Below are 21,868 nucleotides of genomic sequence, written 5' to 3'. Positions count from 1 at the left end.
ACTGGAAAAGGGAAGACTATTAGAGTATCAGTCCAGAAGTTACATCACTTAAGTAAAAGGAGTTCCAAAAAGAGCAGACAGAAAAACAGAAGTACACAAAACATCAAAAACCACAGGGTTATAGGCTGAATTGTGCCATTCCAAAATGTGTATTTATTAAGCCCTAACCCCCAGCACTTCAGAATTTGAATGTATTTGGAGACAGAGTCTTTAAAGACATAATTAAGGTAAACTGAAGTCATATGAATGGACCCTGATTCAATATGCCTGTTGCCTTTATAAGAGAAGATTGGGACAGACACTCACAGAGGAAAGATGATGAAAAGAAACAGAGAGAAGAGGGCAATTTTCCAGTCAAGGAGAGGTCTTAGGAGGAACCAATCCTGTAGACATTTTGATCTTGAACTACTATCCTCCAGAATTATGAGAACATAAACATCTCTTGTTTAAGCCACCCAGTCTGTGAAGCTTTGTTTTGGAAGCCCTAGAAACTAATAAAAATAGTTCAGGAAATTTTATATCTCAAAAATACTAATGACCAAATAGAAGAATCCATCATGTGCCAATATCATGAATGAACAACAACGACAACAAAAAAAGCCCATGATAAGGCACTTTATGAAATTTCATAGCATTGGTAAAAAAAAAAATAAAAAAATTAAAAAAAAAATCCAAAAAAGTGCCTGAAAGAATGAACACATGCAAAAGATGGATTAGAAGTTAGAATCTCACCTGACTTCTGAAAGGCAATACTAAGAGTAGAAAGACAAGTGAAAAACACTTTTAAATCGGAAAGATAGTGATATCTAAACTAGAATTCTATATCAATCCAAGTTATCAGTCATGTATAAGGACAACATAAATACATTTAGAGATGTGCAAGACCTCAACTTATGTATCTTCCATGCATTTTTTTCACAACCTACTGGAGATATTCCATCAGGAAGAGAAGAAAATCAAGAATGAGGAAGCTGTGGCATGCAGGAAGTAAGGGATGAAACATGCAGAAAAGTGAAGGATGTAATATGGATGATGGTGAAGGGGATCCCAGGATGAGAAGTGCGCACCATGCCCAGAACAAAATCAGTACAGGTCAGAGGAACGAGTGGAGGACATTAATAGGGTAGTTGAGAGGCGTAAATGTACTGAAAGCACCTTGCAGTAAAGGCAGAGTTTGGGAATGAATTAGTGATTTAAAAACTTGTTTAAAAAACTAAGCAAATAAAAATAATGTCAGTTCTTAACTTCAGGTAAAACTATCAGTTGTAAAGCAAGGTAAATGTAATCAGGAGTCTGTTGTGACTAACATTTACATAACTATGATCATGTAAGAACTCATTTAAACAACAATTATGATACAATGATACCGGAGAATAGAGGAAGGTGAGGACAGTGGGGTGGGGAAGCTCTTAAAAAAAAAATATTTCTCACAGCCTCACACAGCAAGTAGAAGGCACCTGATAGATACTATGAAAACCTAAGAAAAAATTGAGGAAATCACAGAAAGAGCTAAGAAATTTGAAGATGATTATCATTTTGAATGGGGGATATGGTGGGAAGGGGCAAGCAGACGGTAATTGTTCAATGTAAAAAGCCTCATAGAACTGCATGACTTAAAAAAATGTACACATGTATAACATAAGTAGACAATTTAAATAGCAAAACCCATTTGTACCCACATCATTACTAAATAATCTTTCCATTCTCTATTGTTTTTCATGTGGTCACATTGCAGACTAAATTATGTGTTTATATGTTCATATTTTTAAGAGGACAGAGGCTATTTGTACTATTTTATTATCTACTAGTTGTAGTTGTATTATTTTATTATTATATATTATCTCGATAGTAAACAATAAATCAATTTATTTTTAGTTGATTCATCAATTTACAATAATATCAATTTCTAACTATTTTCAAGATCATGATATCACAATATACCTTATTATTGGGAAAAACTATTGCTTCTTTAAAATTCTTTCTAAATTTCCCCAGAAATTATCTGATATTTCTTACATGAACCATTTTGTCAAAGTTTGAGAAAAAAAAAAGAAAAAGAAAATCATTAAACCTAGTGATTATGTACGGGGAGCCTCAAACCTAGTAATGATGTAGCTGGGAGCCTCAAATCCTGTGGACTTTATACCCTGCCCACATTGCTAACTCCAGATTCTTCAAGAGATTCTGTCTGTTACTCAGCATTAATGATGCTGCTTCATATTCACCTATTCTTTTAATGTTCAACTATTTCTTACTACATTTTTCATATTGCAGCAAAGAAGTATTCTATCTCTTCTTACAGATTAACCTTTTACTTCTCATTTTACTCTTCTGTAATTAATCCCAAGTAAATGTTAAAAACATGTAATTATCAATGTATTTCTACTTACTGCACAATTTATTTCAAAAATATATGTGAGGCAGCTCAAATCTATAAAACTAGAACCACAGACCCAAAGTTTAGACAACAAACCTGTCAGAGAGCTGAACAAATACTAAAAACCCTAATTGTGACTTCAACAGATTTTGTAACATTCATACCATGGCACTTTAGCAGGTGGATGAGAATATCTTTGCCTTCGTAACTCTGCTAGCAGGCAACATTAGCCTAAAATAGCTTGAAATCACCAATTAGCAGATGTTGTATGAAACACTGAATTCTGCACAGGAAAGGTGGTTTAGAGCTATGATGGAGCATGTAAGATACTGATAAAGACTAAAGCTGAATATGCAATATGGGAAATCATTGGTGTGTAAAATTGAGATGGAACAGTTAGTGATTATCATTGTAATGACAGTACTAATAACTAATAAAGCATGCTTTCTATCTTTATTTTTCATTTAATCTATCTTTTTTTCATACCGTCAGCCCCATCATATAAATATATTCCAATCTTCTTGTCATTGCACCTACAATGAGGTGGTGAATTTCTCCAGTTTCCCATTGCATTAGAATTACAGCTTGATGACACCTTGGACCTGATGGCAAGCTCAAAATGGGTCCCAAAACAACTGGGTTGAACACCAAGAGCAAAACCCATAAATAGAGTCATTTATACATGGGTGTGAAAAACATGATGGGGCTCCACCAAATGCTTCTTGCCTTTTAGATGGTAAATCACTGGTTCTCATAAACATTTTTGGTAATTTATCCTTATCAAAAATATTCATTGTTACCTCAGGTAAACACAGATTTTAGTTCCCTTAACAAAAATTTCAGTTAAAATTTTAGACAAGGAGAGAGTAAAATAATAGAGCAGTAATACTTTCATTTATTTTAGGGCTTATTACTTGATTTCTTTAGACCTATTGTCAGATCTTCACTAACTGAAAGTCAGTTTACTCGAGGGCACAAAGTATAAGCCTGTGCTACTTTCGCAGCTGATTGATAAGGTGCCATTGCACTCAGAGCTGAAATTGCTTGCCATGTTTTCTCAATTTTTAGTCATGAGAACTCAGTTTAGCCAGTAGCTTAATAACTCTCACTGAAGTAAAGTAGCTCAAAATTTGTTTTCTATTTTTATTTTTAGTCTTCCATAAATGTTCTTTATTTTACCCTTTAAATTCTGCTTGTTCTCATAAGGCCAAGGTATAGCCCTATCTTGGAAATGTGGATAAGATAAATTAAAAATGTTGCTTAGAGTTTTAAAGACAGACAAGGCAGGTGTGATGGTTAATACTGAGTGTCAACTTGATTGGATTGAAGAATGCAAAGTATTTTTCTTGGGTGTGTCTGTGAGGGTGTTGCCAAAGGAGATTAACATTTGAGGCAGTGGACTGGGAGAGACAGACCCACCCTCCATCTGGGTGAGCACCATCTAGTCAGTTGCCAGCATAAAAGTAGGCATGGAAAGAGTAGACTTGCTGAGTCTTCTGGCCTCCATCTTTCTCCCATGCTGGATGCTTCCTGCCCTCAAACACCAGATTCCAAGTTCTTCAGCTTTTGGACTTGAACTTAAAGCAGTTATTTGCCAGGGACTCTCGGGCCTTTGGCCACAGACTGAAGGCTGCACTATCAGCTTCGCTACTTTTGAGGTTTTGGGACTCGGACTGCTTTCCTGGCCCTCAGCTTGCAGGCGGCCTATTGTGGGACTTCCCCTTGTGTGAGTTAATTCTCCAATAAATTCCCCTTCATATATACATCTATTTTATTAATTCTGTCCCTCTAGAGAACCCTGACTAATACAACAGGCAACGCGATGTTTAAGTTTCTTTATCATGTGTTCTTTGGGGAAGGAAAATAGGAAAATGTTGGTCAAAGGGTACAGAATTTCTATTATAAGATGAACAAGTTCTGGGAACTAATGTACCGCATAGTGACCGTAGTTAATAATACTGTGTTGCTCACTTGAAATTTGGTAAGAAAACATATTTTAAATGTTATCACCACATACATCCCCAAAAATGTAGTAATAGATGTGTTAATTAATTTGACTGAAGTAACCAGTACACAGTGCATACATGTGTTAAATCATCATGTTATATACCTTGAATATATTCAATTTTTATTTGCCAATTAAATGTTAAATAATAAAAACATTTTTAATTAAAAAATTAAAGTCTTGCCTCAAAAATATTTTCCTGATGAAGCAAATATTGTCATATTTGAATCATGACCACATCCACAAAATGATATGTAGAAATGCATTTAAGTAAAATTATTAAATTGAGCCTGTGAATGTAACAAATATTATAGAGACACAAAGATATGTGACTTTAAGCAATGTAGCACTTGCCTTGTGCTGGAAACCAGCAACTGATAAAAAGCATAAGGCATTTTTTTTAACAAAGGCTTTATGCAGACCTCCATTTATTAATTATTCACACACATCTTACTTCTAAAATGACTTTGAGACAGCTTAGAGTAAAGGCCCATATTCAATAAAACATTCAATAAGGTAAAAAGAATAGGAGTGCAGTGAGAAATGTCTGGGGCGGGGAAGATTTATGAAGAGAATAAAAGGTTCAGAGAGTGAAAATTATACCAGTAACCCGAGGCTAAATGTATGAAATCATACAAGTACATTTAATTCAGGGCATTCTAGCAGCCAAGGCAAAAAGGGAAACAAATGCTTTTCACACTTTTCATTGTCTGTTTACAGAAGTATGCCTTATTGTTAAGCACATTTTTCCTAGTACTTAATTTGTTCTATAATATTACTACATGAAACATTGAACGTGAGAGCTTTTTATTAGCAGTCTCATAAAACATATAGACATAGTTTTTATGTGGTCAACACATGCAACTCTAAAGGCAAGAGAATAAGATAAAATAGCAGTATCTGTGGAAACTAAACAAAGGCATGTTTCAGGTTTTCATTATGCAGCTATAAAAGTTAGAACCACATCTATACTTTTCATTAAGAGTATTACTTTTAAAAGTCTGATATTAATATGTGATGTAAAAGTATATTAACAAACCTTAAAAGCTTCAATTGCTCTGACATTTTAACAATTCTTTCCTATTCAGAACCTAAAACAGATCATATACATCATAGTGTATGTATGTGTGCGTGTATGTACACATATTTTCAAATACCTAGGGATACATATATATGTGTGTGTGTGTGTATTTATGTTTATATATATCCACACACATATATGTCATATATATGTCATACATATATGTCATGTATATGTCATACATATACATCGTGTATATGTCATACATATGTCATAAATATTTAAATATACATACACTCTCTCTCTCTCACACACACACACACACACACACACACACACTTTGGAATTTCAATTATTAGAGTTACAAGGAACCAAGCTGAAACCCTGTATAATCAGTGGTCAGAAAGCAGTAAAAATCTACTCAGTGTAGATTTACTGTCTTTCAATTTAGAATGAATTATAATGCCCCACTTACATAAAAGATGATGAATGGACATAAATTCATTTTGATTAGCACTATCACTCCAAATGCCAAATGATGCTGAGTAGATTGGACCCTGTAAGTGTTGCCAGATGTTTTTGATCAGTGTTTATCCTTTGCTATATACTTTAATGCAAGATCATATGTTAATATGCATCTGGAGAATACCAACGTAAAACCCAACAAGCCTAAAAAATGTTTTTAGCTTACAGAGCATTTACTGGAGTTCTAATTACTAATCGCTGAGGAATAATGTAAGGTATTGCATTAGTCAGGGTTCTCTAGAAAGACAGAACTAATAGGATAGATGTATTTATAAAGGGGAGTTTATTAAGTATTCACTCATGATCACAAGGTCCCACAATAGGCCATCTGCAAGCTGAGGAGCAAGGAGCCAGTCCAAGTGCCAAAACTGAAGAACTTAGAGTCCGATGTTCAAGGGTAGGAAGCATTCAGCAAGAAAGATGTAGTCTTTTTTTTTTTTTTTTTTTTTTTTTTGAGGTGGAGTTTTGCTCTTGTTGCCCAGGTTGGAGTGTAATGGCGCGATCTCAGCTCATGGCAACCTCCGCCTCCCAGATTCAAGCTATTCTCCTGCCTCAGCCTCCCTAGTAGCTGGGATGACAGGTATGTGCCACCATACCTGGCTAATTTTGTATTTTTAGTAAAGACAGGATTTCACCATGTTGACCATGGCTAGTCTCGAACTCCTGATCTCAGGTGATCTGCCCGCCTCAGACTCCCAAAGTTCTGGGATTACAGGCATGAGCCACTGTGCCTGGCCCAAGAAAAATGTAGTTTGAGAGGCTAACCCCGTCTAGTCTTTTCACATTGTTCTGCCTGCTTTATATTGTAGCCACGCTGGCAGCTGATTAGATGGTGCCCACCCAGATTAAGGGTGGGTCTACCTTTCCCAGCCCACTGACTCAAATGTTAATCTCCTTGGGCAACACCCTCACAGACACACCCAAAATCAATACTTTGCATCTTTCAATCCAATCAAGTTGACACTCAGTATTAACCATCATAGGTATAAAGCAATGATTAAAGAAGTAACTTTATTTCTATATTTGAGATAGTTATTGCTAACTTTTACATTTTTAAAATTTTCTATCAATTTTTTATTCTCTTGCTTAGTATTCAAGCTTAATGATATCAAATACATAAATTTTATCACAAAAGTGAAAAAAAAAATATGAGTTGCAGAAAAATGTTCCACACTGATTTAACATAGTAGGAACTGAGGAACTCAGTTCCGTTCTAACAGTAAGCATTCAGATGAAAGACAAGAATAGTGGTGAAAGTAGATCAGAGAGGATGAGCTTTTTAGAGAGTTCTTTGCACGTAAGAATAATTACTACATAGGGTATACTATTTTCAGTAGTTTTTTCACTAATAATGGAAGTATAAAGGTAAACTTTTTAATATCAACTTAGCATACACAGACTCATTATTACATGTAATTTCAACATGAGGAAAAAAACCTTTTCCCTTGTTCTCTCTCTGTACTTTATTATGACCTATGTATTGATCCATATGTCTAATCACATTTCAAAGAAGAAGGAGGAAGAGGGGGAAAATTAACATGACTGAGTATTTTCTTATATATATTTGCTTAATTCTCAAAACAATCTTATGGGTTAGTTTATCCTCATTTTAAAGATGATGAAACTGAGATTGAGAGAAGATAAAGTATGTGTTCAAAGTGACAGAGTTAAGAGGTGACTGAGTTGATATTCACATCTACTTCAGACTGTATAGTCTATGCCCTTTCTGGGTATAAACAGAGTGGAATACAAATCCAAATTTTTCTGCTTTCTTAAAGCTTCTCAGAATGTAGATTATACATTCTCACAAACAGCATGAAGTCTAGAAAAGAACATTCAATTTTTCATTTGTTACAACAGTAATCATCCTTTTTACAACTGCTTTTTACATCCTTTTACAACTGCTGCAAATAAATAAATAAATAAATACTTAGGAATATACCTAACCAAGGAGGTGAAAGACCTCTATGAGGAAAACTACAAAACACTGCTGAAAGAAATCATAGATGACACAAACAAATGGTAATGCATCTCATGCTCATGGATGGGTAGAATCAATATTGTAAAAATGACCATACTGCCAAAAGCAACCTACAAATTCAATGCAATAACCATCAAAATACCACCATCATTTTTCGAAGAATTAGGGACATGAGGGTATGGTTTTTTTTAAAGGAAAAGTAGTTCTGTCTAGTTAAAAAATTAAAGTTTGTTTCAAAATGAAAGAAAAACAATATAGATAAAACTAAATGTATATAAAATGTTGAAGAAAAAAAATAGAAAGTATTTTGTAGGAGATTATAAATGGTTTATGGAAAACTTTTTTGTATGTGTAGTCAAAAGGTAAAATAATGGAAAAAAAAAAGTTCTAAAATTCATATGGAACCAAAAAAGAGCCCACATAGCCAAAGCAAGACTAAGCAAGAAGAACAGATCTGGAGGCATCACACTACCTGATTTCAAACTATACTATAAGGCCATAGTCACCAAAACAGCATGGTAATGGTATAAAAATAGGCACATAGACCAATGGAACAGAATAAAGAACACAGAAATAAACCTAAACACTTACACCCAACTGATCTTTGACAAAGCAAACAAAACTATAAAGTGGGGAAAGGACACCCTTTTCAACAAATGGTGCCTGGATAATTGGCTAGCCACATGTAGGAGAATGAAACTGGATCTTCATCTCTTGCCTTATACAAAAATCAACTCAAGATAGATTAAGGACTTAAATCTAAGACCTGAAACTATAAAAATTCTAGAAGATAACATTAGAAAAACATTTCTAAACATTGGCTTAGGCAAGGGTTTCATGACCAAGAACCCAAAAGTAAATGCAATAAAAACAAAGATAAATAGTTGGGACTTAATTAAACTACAGAGCTTTTACATGGCAAAAGGAACAGTCAGCAGAGTAACCAGGCAACCCACAGAGTGGGAGAAAAATCTTCACAATCTATACATGTGATAAAAGACTAATATCCAGATTCTACAACAAACTCAAACAAATCAATAAGAAAATAAAATTCCCATCAAAAATTGGGTTAAGGACATGAATATACAATTCTCAAAAGAAGACATACAAATAACCAACAAACACATGAAAAAATGCTCATCACTAATGATCAGGGAAATGCAAATCAAAACCACAATGCAATACCACCTTACTCCTGCAAGAATGACCATAATCAAAAAATCAAAAAAACCCAAAAAAACAAAAAACAAAAAAACAGTAGATGTAGGCGTGGATGCAGTGATCAGGAATAATTCTACACTGCTGATGGAAATGTAAATTAGTACAGCCACTATGGAAAACAGTGTGGAGATTCCTTAAAGAACAAAAAGTAGAACTACCATTTGATCCAGCAATCCCACAGCTGGGTATCCACCCAGAGGAAAAGAAGTTATTATACAAAAAAGATACTTGCACATACGTTTTTATAGCAGCACAATCTGAAATTGCAAAATCGTGGAACCAATCCTATACACACACACACACACGCACACACACACGCACACAATGGACTACTACTTAGCCATAAAACGACTCAGCCATAAAACTACTACTCAGCCATCAATCAACGAGTGGATAAGGAAATTGTGATACACACACACACACACACACACACACACACAAAATGGACTACTACTCAGCATAAAAAGGAATGAATTAACTGCATTTGTAGCGACCTGGATGAGATTGGAGACTATTATTCTAAGTGAAGTAACTCAGGAATGGAAAAGCAAACATCCTATGTTCTCACTGATATGTGGGAGCTAAGCTATGAGGATGCAAAGGCGTAAGAATGATACAATGGACTTCGGGGGCTCAGGGGAAGAGTGGGAGGAGGGTGAGGGATAAAAGACTACAAATAGAGTGCAGTGTATACTGCTTGGGTGATGAGTGCACCAAAATATCACAAATCACCACAAAAGAAATTACGCATGTAACCAAATACCACCTGTACCCCAATAACTTATGGAAAAAAATAAAAAGTGAACATAAAAAAAACTAAAGAGCTTCTGCACAGCAAAAGAAACTACCATCAGAGTGAACAGGCAACCTACAGAATGGGAGAAAATTTTTGCAGTCTACTCATCTGACAAAGGGCTAATATCCAGAACCTACAAAGAACTCAAACAAATTTACAAGAAAAAACAAACAACCCCATCAAAAAGTGGGCAAAGGATATGACCAGACATTTCTCAAAAGAAGACTTTCATACAGCCAACAGACACATGAAAAAATGCTCATCATCACTGGCCATCAGAGAAATGCAAATCAAAACCACAATGAGATACCATCTCACACCAGTTAGAATGGTGATCATTAAAAAGTCAGGAAACAACAGGTGCTGGAGAGGATGTGGAGAAATAGGAACACTTTTACACTATTGGTGGGATTGTAAACTAGTTCAACCATTATGGAAAACTGTATGGCGATTCCTCAAGGATCTAGAACTAGATGTACCATATGACCCAGCCATCCCATTACTGGGTATATACCCAAAGGATTGTAAATCATGCTGCTATAAAGACACATGCACACGTATGTTTATTGCGGCACTATTCACAATAACAATGACTTGGAATCAACCCAAATGTCCATCAGTGACAGACTGGATTAAGAAAATGTGGCATATATACACCATGGAATACTATACAGCCATAAAAAAGGATGAGTTTGTGTCCTTTGTAGGGACATGGATGCAGCTGGAAACCATCATTCTTAGCAAACTATCACAAGAACAGAAAACCAAACACCGCATGTTCTCACTCATAGGTGGGAACTGATCAATGAGATCACTTGGACTCGGGAAGGGGAACATCACACACCGGGGCCTATCATGGGGGGGGAGGGGGGAGGGATTGCATTGGGAGTTATACCTGATGTAAATGACGAGTTGATGGGTGCTGACGAGTTGATGGGTGCAGCACACCAACATGGCACAAGTATACATATGTAACAAACCTGCACGTTATGCACATGTACCCTAGAACTTAAAGTATAATAATAATAATATATGAATAAATAAATAAATAAATAAATAAAACAGTAATTCTCTACAGTCACCAAATTTGTTAATCAGGTATAATTTGTGGAGGATCTAACAAAACATCAACATAATTATCAATGTCTTTTAGAAAAACTTCAGTATCACTACAAAGGACCGCATCTTGTTTTCTGCATTGATATTCAAATCAGTTAAATGAACTGAAATACCCAATATTTTAAGAAAGTTAATAGGAATGTAATAAACACCCATTCCTCAAACTGTAGTCTTGACTTCAGTTCATTGAAGCATGCAAGTATTTATCCACATTCGAGTAACATTTAGTTTTACCAACAATTTATTTATTAGTGAAAAAAACCACAGGGTAGAAAATGCCACCAGTGCAAAGCCCCCCAAAAATGGTTCTACCATTACATACGAGGACACTTGTCCTCCCACAATGTTCTCTTGTCTCTATCAGCAATCTTCTGAATTCATTAAAGAGGAGAAATTTCTCAGGAAATAGGAAAAAGTATTTTCTTTTATTTTCACTCACCCTTGTGTTCTTTTGTTGTCATTGTTTGGATGATTTTGCTTAGGTTTCCTTTCACAGCACAGATCGATGACTTGGTTTAATTAAATTAAACAAATTAAGTTCAATCCTATTTTCCAATGTGAATTTATTTGAAAAATTAGATAAAGAAAAGATGAATTGAACAAACCAGTCACCTAAAAACCGCTTTGCATTTTGATTTTATGTTGAGTAAAAGGGCCAGGCTCCTGCTAAATCTGTGTCTTCCATATTCTGTAGCATTACGAAAAGTGTATACAAGATTGCCACACTTATTTCGTAGCATTTATAAGAAACCACACAGTTCTCCCCACACAGAAACATGTTCCTCTCCAGTTCTCAATTATTATTTTTGCCAGACAAGCCATTCAAGCTAGCAACAGGATGAGTCACTTGAAAATATTTTATCTACCCAGAATCTTAGAACTTTAAGAAAAAAATTGAGAATTTTCCTGATTTGTAAATTATATAAGGCCAAAATGAAAGTAATACCTGCTAAACTGAGAGGGTATGGGAGAGGATTAAATGGAATGTATGTATAAGAAATGACTAGCAGAGTGACTAGCATGTAAGTAGGGACTCAGTGAAACTTTTTTTCCTCTCCAGATTAAAAAGGTCTTTCCTATATTTTACAATACATTTTTTATAATTATTACATATATTGATGATTGTTCATATTTCCATCTCCTACATTTTGGGAGCAGGAAACTTATTTCATCTTTGTTTTCTCTGTGTCTAACTTAGTATTTACATATTATAGGTTCTCACTAACTATTCTTTGAATAAATCAAGCATAAATAAAAGCCTTTTTAACTGGATGAAGTTTATTGATCACAAATTATACTTTCAATAAAGGTGATAAGAAGTTAAATGTAATCTAAGGTACAAACACAAAAATATTGCCTTCAGCTCACATAACATTACAGTGAGGCATAATTTAAATTATTTCCTGGATTATACTTAAATATATTATTCTCATGTCTTTAGGAATCAGACAATGTGCCACATTGCTTAATACAAACTGAATTAAGCTGGAATTCCATGTTATATGTAAAACTTATGTAAACAAGTTTTAAGAATATAAAGGCAAACTCATCCAGTATAAATGTATAGATAGACTTGTCCACTAGCAATTAGACTGAATTGTCTCTTTCAATAATCTCTCTTGGATATGTCCAAAACACTTAGTGACATACAGAATTCCTAAACAGAAGTTTCATGCTTTATAGAATTTATTGTCCCTCGCTATCCAAAATATAGTCAGCAAGCATTTATTTCTACAAAATAGGAGTTAGCAGACCCATTAAATATTTACATAAGTCTGTCATTGATGTATGTGAATGTGTTGCTTTTGCAAATAAAATTTTCCTGTATTAATGGTTAGACTGGATTTGGCACATACTACGCTCAGCTATTAAATAGTGCCATTACCTGCTCTCGAAAAAGTAAAGTAAAAGGCCTGGAAAAGGCTCAGAATCCTGCAGGTTTTACCATTCTGGCACCCACTAATCATATAAAGATTTTAAATTACAGTAAGATTTATTTATTAAAACACTTATTCCCTCGTGGACAGATTATAATCGGTTGTCACCCAGCATGAAAGCACCTCCAATAGACAGCATTAAGATTAGAGGCTATATATACCATATTGTATGCAAAACAACGTCTCCATTGCAAATACCTCTCTGTTCTTCATAGATTACTTCACAATTTGATAAGTAAAACACTTGTATATTTAAGTAACACACCATCTACAAGACAAAATTGTTGAAGTATAATCCATAGGTATAAAAATGTCAATAATCTCAGCACTTCAGTTTTTAATTGGTGGTGGAATAACGGTGCTAATTATGGAAAATGAGCTCAATTAATTATTGTGAGAGTGTGATGCTGCAAGGAGAACCTACAAACTAGAAAGTGGATGAGTAAAATTTCAAAGCAAAATAAAATTTCTGAAGTAAAATTCTAAGCAGCCCTTGTTACCTTAACGACTAACAATGACTGAATTAATTACTTTACCATAGTTTCAAGATGGTGCAAATATCTGAGCACAAGTAAATTTATCAAACCAAAGTAAAATTAGCACTTATCTTAATGTAAATACAAATCATCAGATTCTGGAGCAGATAGCTTATCACAATACATGACAGTAGCTGCAGCTCCCTGAATGAACGTTACTCCTATAGAATACATTCAATAATACATTCTACTGATTGTATGACTGTCCATAACTTCTTGTTTTAGAACATTAGCACGTTGTCTGAAAAACTGTTTGAATGAATCTTTTAAAGTATTTATTATGTATTAAGTTTGCGGGGAGTCCTGACCCCTAAGAAATGGTATATCTGTTTATGGGAAGTTCTCAGAAGAAGCTCTTAAGTGCAAACCATGTGACCCTGTCCCCTGAAATGAGAAATCTGCTGAGAAAATGGCAAAGAGTTAAAAGCCAAAGAATAAGCCATGGACAAGGAAGTTGTAAAGGATAGCACCTACATGCAAACTGGAGCCGAAGAGGGATCAGAACAAAGTAGATGAGAAACCCCATGGCAATTCAAGATGGCTGCCTCTGAAACAGACACAGCTCGGTGGTCTTCTCTAGCTCCTTCTGGGACTCATCACTTATTCTTGCGTTTATTTCATGAAATAATTTCTCAGGGTATGGTTTCATGGTCCTTCACTAGATTCAGTATCATGACCACCATGTTTCTGGCATATAGAGAGAGGTTAAATAATCATGTGTTGACTGAACAAATGGCAGAGATTAGGGTATAATAAGAAAGTTGCTGACTTTGACGCTAGTAGATAAAAATAGTTTATGAGCTAGACAAGCAATTAATATCTATATCAAACTTCAGGAAAGAGCTCAGGTGAGCATGTTCATGTATATACTATAATGAGAGAAGAGTCCTTCTAAAGAATATTTTAAGTACATGGTGTCCCAATAAATGACTGAGAACAAATAAGTGCATTCAAAGATTGCTAGGATAACCTTTAATTTATCTTCATTTAAACAAATGAATGTGCTAAGCGCCTCTTTGGACTCACAATACTTTATGTATTAAACATACAGAAAAAGACTAAAAATAAATGGAAGATATACTTTTTTATTATGAGTCCATCAGGGAAACTAGATATTTAAATACAAGTATTTTGACAAATAGCTGCCTCATAGAGATCAAAAAGATTTATCTGAAATAGCAATTATATGTAAATATAGTAGGTCTTTTGAGATATCTATTTGAGATCTTTATTTTCACTCAATATGAGTGCCTTTGAGATCTCCATTTTTACTCAATATGAGTGCCTTTTGAAAGAGTCTTTCCATGAAATCTGAAGTATTCTTTTAAGAGATATTTAGGTTCTGAATATCTGAACTGCCAAGCTCCACAGAGTTTGCTTTCCTTAATTATTTGTTTTAACAAAACCTTGCTTTTGGATGAAATCATCCAAAAAACTTAGTTGTAACTCCTTCTTTTGCCAAATAAAGAAATGAAAAAAGAATAAGTTATCCAGCAATTGAGTAATATAGTCTTTATGGTTGATGTATTTTTCAATATCAGTCAAAATTTGGATGAAATACAAAGTGTATTATTTCTATTATTTGATGTAATTATAAATGCATTTTCTGTTATTAATATGTAGTAATTTACTGTTTCATATACTCCAAGGATAAGATTCTGAAGATTTTAAATTCAGTTACTAAATGATCATAATTTATGTCTGTAAAGATTGTGATGTTTTAAATCAATAGTCTTAGTTTGCACTTAGAGTCTCTGCAAAATTTTTCAGATAACAGTATTTTAAACTAACATTTTTTATCTTATATATCAAATATCACTAATATATACAGATCCAAAACACCAAACATTACAGGTAAATATATCGGAAAGAAGAGAAAGGAGGTAGAAACATGATTAAAAGGTCTCATCTAAATAATATTTTTTATCTTTCTGTTTTATTTTCCTCCTTTAGTTCTTCCATAGAGATCCATTTTACTGCATGATTTCTTACGTTATATGCTTCCATTGAAGCATGTATGTTTCACATGGATATAAGTCAGATTGTTAAAGTTTTATTTGTGATTAAATGGAGTTATTTTTTCCCCATTCTTCAAGTCATATACAGCGAGTAAAACTATCAGAATTACAGTCTTAGAATAGACTATGAGAGAGTAAAACTATCAGAATTTACAGAGAGTAAAACTATCAGAATTGCAGTCTTAGAATAGACTAAAGCAGATGTATACAGGTGGCCTATACTTAGTAACACAGCATTTAAGTGTGAGAACACAGAAATAACGCAAGAATTTTGAGGTGTCACCCTGTAGGCTTTCAAATACCATGCATGAAATCTCAAAAGTTGTGGCAATTTGCCTGGGTGGCACACGTCTGTAATCCTAGCACTTTGGGAGGCCGAGGCAGGTGGATCATGAGGTTAGGAGATCAAGACCATCCTGGCTAACACGGTGAAACTCCGTCTCTACTAAAAATACAAAAACTTAGCTGGGCGTGGTGGTGGGCGCCTGTAGTACCAGCTGCTAGGGAGACTGAGGCAGGAGAATGGTATGAACCTGGGAGGTGGAACTTGCAGTGAGCCGAGAACATGCCACTACACTTTAGCCTGGGCGATAGAGCGAAACTCCGTTTCAAAAAAAAAAAAAAAAAAAAAAGTTATGGCAATTTTTCAGACACCAGAGTGAAAATGATGTCTCAAGGTAACCTGAAAACCAGATACCCTAAGATAATTGATCCTTAATACTGTGTCTACATATAACTTTTTTATAGTCAGTGTATCTTGTCTCCTTTGGTAGTACCCATGGCTTGATGAAGGTTGACACTTAAGGGAACACACTTCTTGCTATCCAACTGGTATGTCTTGACCAGTTTTCTGTAAGTGTCAATTGTAAACAGAAATTATTCATTGTTCACATGAACACATCCTTAATATCTGTCCATTCCATTTCTTTTCATAATGATAGGAGGACAGAGCACGAGCAATAGATGTCTGAAGAAAAGAAAACAATGAAAGTAGGGAAGCATTGCACTTTTAGGCAGCTACAAAATGTATGGGTTGTTTTTGCTTGTCCAACATTGCTCTTCCTTATGCAAACAAACTGTATTTCCTGGAAACTTATCCAACTCCCACCCTATTCCTGTCAGTTTCATGCTCCATGCATTTCATATTAGACAAATCTGACTGATTCCCACGTGACCCAGGCCCTAATCTCTGTGGTTAGTTCAGAAATTAGGTGGCTCTGTATGGGTTAAGCAGGATAAATCCCAAGACTATGGATCTTTTAACAAGGATGCACTGCCTTTCAATTAAATATGCTGAACTTGTAGGAAGTATATGTGAAACTACTGCTAAATATCCTTTCACCATAAAGAGAGAGCCTGATTGAGACTAAACCTAACACAGAGCAAAGCAGAGCTAAACAATGTAGAGAAATTGTGTTCTGACAACACTATGTGAGCTCATTGTAGATGCAAATCAAGGTCTACTTGTAGGCTCTTTTGTTACACAAGCCAGTCAATGTATTATTTTCTCTCATTTCTCTGTCTCTCACCATCTTCAATTTAAATTTCTGTCACCTGAAACTGAAATGGTTCAGATAAAAGGGCTCCTTTCTAGTTGCTTAACTTAATAACAGGAAGTTACTTATGCTTCAGGGATATATTAGCCTTCAATATTGTTTCAGACACCAGAAAAAATACACTTTTATCAGCACATCAAAGCCATGTATTATTCAACAATCTATAATGAGAACTTAAGTCTCCCAAAAATATTCCACAAGATGTGGAAATTCAAATAAATCATAACATTTTACATTTCAGGAAACAAAATTAGAAAGAGAGAAAGACAGAGACAGAGAGAAACAGAGAAAAGAAAACTCCTAGAACAAACCAGTTAAAATCAATTTGATATTGAATGTCAGCACATGATTTTGTTAAATAAAAGATCAAAAATGACAAAAGAAAAAAAAGTTCAAAACTCTGCCATGCTGTCTCAGTAGTTTGTTGTTCTGTTTGTGGTTCTGTTTGTGGTTCCCCATCAAAGATATTTTGCTCTAAGAGAAAATCCACTGCATAATACTTTTTTTAAATGACTGTAAATTATAAAAATATGCATCAAGATATATATCACCTGTTAATTGAACAGAGGCATAAAAGCATGTTTATCATCTTACATATAATCATTTTGCTTGCTCAGGTCACCTCTATTGTTATTTGTTTATCATCAGATATTTTAAGGGGGGAATTTCTTGAGAGAAAAGGGGACAGAAAGATGCTTTGTTTTAAGCTGATGAAAATAAAAGCTGAGGCTAGACCATTGTTCTGTCTTCAGGAGATATTCAATAGCTGTTTACTTCTTGCCTGAGTCCAAACCCAGAGTTAAACTCTGCAAAACTGAAAAGTAATAAAACAAGCATCTCTAGTAAAAAAGAAGCCCTTATTTTCTTTTAGCCACTTTTTGAGCCACTTCACCAGTTCACTCTGCCAATGCACATCTCTCACTCTGCCAGGGCCTTCACACTCTGCCTCATCTGTACCTAAAGTTGCTCTCGTAAAACTAGCTAATAGAATCATAAAACTTAAGGAAAAGGTTTGTAAGTGATACTTCTCAGAGCTCAGCTTTCTGCACAATTACCTCAAGGCTACTGCATAAAATGAGGGTGAAACCAGAAGGAAGCCAGAGTTTCAACCCTGGCTTCAAACAGAGATGTTCAGCTTTCATCTAGTTTGTATCAAAAGTCTTCACTTAAAACCTTATTTGGGGGAAAAAAAGGAAGTGGGGAGTAAATTGAAAAATGCGACAAACTAAAAAGCTTCTTGCACAGCAAAAGAAATAGTCAACAGAATAAACAGTCAACTTACAGAATGAGAGAAAATACTTGAAAATCGTGCCTCTGACAAAAAACTAATATACAGAATCTACAAGGAACTCAAACAACAAGGAGAAAAGCCCAACTGCATTAAAAACTGGGCAAAGGACATGAACAGTCATTTCTCAAAAAATGAAATAAAAACAGTTATATAGTTTAGATACTGGTCTTCGCCCAAATCACATGTCGAATTGTAATCTACAATGCTGGAAGTGGGGCCTGGTGAGAGGAGTTTGAATCATGGGGGTAGATCCCTCATGGCTTGGTGCTGTCTTCGTGATAGTGGAGTTATCATGAGATCTAATCATTTAAAAGTGTGTGGCACTCCCCTCTCCCACCACTCTCTGTCTCTTGCTCCTGCCCTGCCACGTGAGACGACTGCTCCCCCTTACTTTCTGCCGTGAGTAAAAACACCCTGTGGCCTCCCCACAAGCCAAGCAGATTCCAGTGTCCTGTTTCCTATACAGCCTGAAAAACCATGAGGCAATTAAATTGTTTTTCCTTATAAATTACCCAGTCTCGGGTATTTCTTTAGAGCAACACGAGAACAGCCTAATACAAGTGACCAACAAACATATGGAAAAATGCTCAACACCACTAGTCATGAGAGAAATGCAAATTAAAGTTGCAATGGGATATCATGATGTTACACCAGTCAGAATGGTTATTATTATAAAGTTAAAAAACAATTGGTGTGGATGTGGAGAAAAGGGAACACTTATACACTGTTGGTGGGAATGTAAATTATTACTTCAACCTCTATGGAAAACAGTATGGAGATGTATGAGAACTAAAAATAGAACTACCATTTGATGCAGCAATTACAATACTGGGTATCTGAGCAAAGGACAAGAAATAATTATATATTTTTAAAATCTGCTCTTGTATGTTCAATGTAGCACTATCTACAATAGCGAAGTCATGGAACCAACCTAAGTGTCCATCAATGGTTGACTTGATAAAGAAATGTGATATATATACTATAAAATACTACACAACCATAAAAAATAATTAAATCATATTCTTTACAGCAAAATAGATGGAGCTGGAGGTCATTATCCTAAGTGAACTAGTCAGAAGCAGAAAAATACTGCATGTCCTCACTTATGTGTGGGAGCTAACAGTGGGGACACGTGGACATAAATATAAAAACAATAGACACTGGGGACTTGAAATGGGGAGATGATGGCGAGTAAGGGCTAAAAAATTACCTGTCAGGTATGATGTGTACTATTTGGGTAATGAGTACATTAGAAGCCCAGTCCCTACCAGTATGCAATATATCCACGTACTCCTTGAATCCAAAATAAAATAAATGTCTTCAAAAAATGAGATAAGAGGTGGTTCGACTCTTACTGCAACAGCTTTTAAAGGAAGTATAAAACCACTGTACCCAATGAGAAGTGCAGAGAACACCATTGTATTAGTTCATTTTCAAGCTGCTGATGAAGACATACCCAAAACTGGGCAATTTACAAAAGAAAGATGTTTAACTGGACTCACAGTTCCATGTGGCTGGGGAGGCCTCACAATCATGGAGGAAGGCAAGAGGAGCAAGTCACATCTTTCATGGATGGCAGCAGGCAGGAAAAAAAAAAAAAAAAAAACCCTTATACAGGGAAACTCCCTTTTTTAAAACCATCAGATCTCATGAGATTCATTGACTATCATGAGAACAGTGCAGGAAAGACCCACCCCCATAATTCAATTGCCTCCCACCAGGTTCCTCCCATGACATGTCGGAATTGTCGGAGTTACAATTCAAGATGAGACTTGGGTGAGGACACGGCCAAACCATATTAACCATCTTATATAAAATTGCCATATTTTAAGAACAAAAACAATATTCATCCCAAAAAAGTAGTCTTTCATGGTGAAATACTGACATTATTAAGCTGGGAATAAAATGTCAGTTTCATCCTTCCCATATGGTCTTGTTTATTTTACTTTCCTTCCCCTTCCTTCTTCTCTTCTTTCTTTCCATCCATCTTTATTTTCTCTCCTTGGGTATTTTCAACCTTTATCTTTTTCCTCTGACTCTCTTTCTCTCTCTCTCTCCAGTTCTCTATTTCTCTCATTTTCATTTTCTTTTTTTCTCTCTGATTTTCTTTCTCCTTTTCTTCACGGAAAATTATTACATTGGCCTTGATCATTCATCACACAAATATATGGGACATGCACGTATCCACCTTACTTTCAAAGTTGGTAAGACATCAAAAAGAGAAAAAGGGATGCCAAGTTTCCTATGAACAGAGTTCTTTAAGAAAAACAAATTATAATAGTATACATCAAATACCTTTGGTGTCTATGTCTTAGACTTTTGCAACTGCTTTTCCCTGTTCCCCTACTCCATTTTGTTTATCAGAAGGGACCTAAAGTTAAAGTTAAATTGTTACTGTCCTCCTTAGAAAACTTTCTTGGCTCCACTTTTTTATAATTGAAAAAAAAATCTTAACTATCTTCTCAGATATCAAAGGGCTTTTAATTTGGTCTTATTACTTTTTCAACCTCAAGTCCTTCCACCACTAACACTACTAACAAAATTTAAATTATTTCTTATTCTTAAATATGCTGTATTGATATCAGTAGTTTCTATTAGAATATAATTAGTCCATGTTTCTTCCTATCTTAAGAAAAAAATGAAGCAAGGCAAGGTGGCTCATGCCTTAATCCCAGTGCTTTAGGAGGCCAAAGCAGGAGGATTGCGTGAGGCAAGGAGCTCAAGACCAGCCTGGGAAACATAGTGAGACCCCATTTCTACAAAAAAGAAAATTAGCAGAGCAACTTGGTGTACGCCTTTAGTCATAGCTACTCACAGGGCTGAGGCAGGAAAATAACTTGAGTCCAGGAGTTCCAGGCTACAATGAGCTATGATTGTGCCACTGCACTCCAGTCAGGGCAAAAGAGAGAGACGCTGTCTCTAAAAACAAACAGAACAATTCCAAGATGTTAAATGCAAATAAATACAAACAGAAATTACAATCACAGAAAAAAACCTGAGTTACTACAGAAAGTTCTGGTTTCTTTAAAGAATTTAAGAAATTCTCACAAACTATAATATTGCAAATGGGGTAGATTATATAAATTTATTAGGCCATGTCAAAAGTCAAAAACAAAATATAATTTTTAAAAAGGGCTTATTTATAAAAATTGTGAGGTTCATACACTTTAATCTTAGAGAATCCTGTATATCCCTCATCTTTAAGTAAATGCAATTTAAAATGAATTTAATGAAAATGAATGGGTTATTTTTATAATCACACACATTTTTAAATCTATACATACATAATAATTTTCATACTTGTGCTGTCCTCAAATTTTCTGTTTATTATTATCGAAGGCAGAGCTGGAGTTCCAGGTATAACTTTATCTTAGATTGCTTTTTGACAGTTGTTTGAAGACAAAAATCATGCCAAAGCAGCAAAATACTTTTTTTAATTAAGCAAATAAAATATTGAAAATGGGAGATTTTTATCAAACTAAAAA

The sequence above is a fragment of the Macaca nemestrina genome, chromosome 8 (assembly GCF_043159975.1).
Source record: "Macaca nemestrina isolate mMacNem1 chromosome 8, mMacNem.hap1, whole genome shotgun sequence".
Taxonomy (NCBI): domain Eukaryota; kingdom Metazoa; phylum Chordata; class Mammalia; order Primates; family Cercopithecidae; genus Macaca; species Macaca nemestrina.
Note: the sequence above shows the minus strand (reverse complement) of the source record.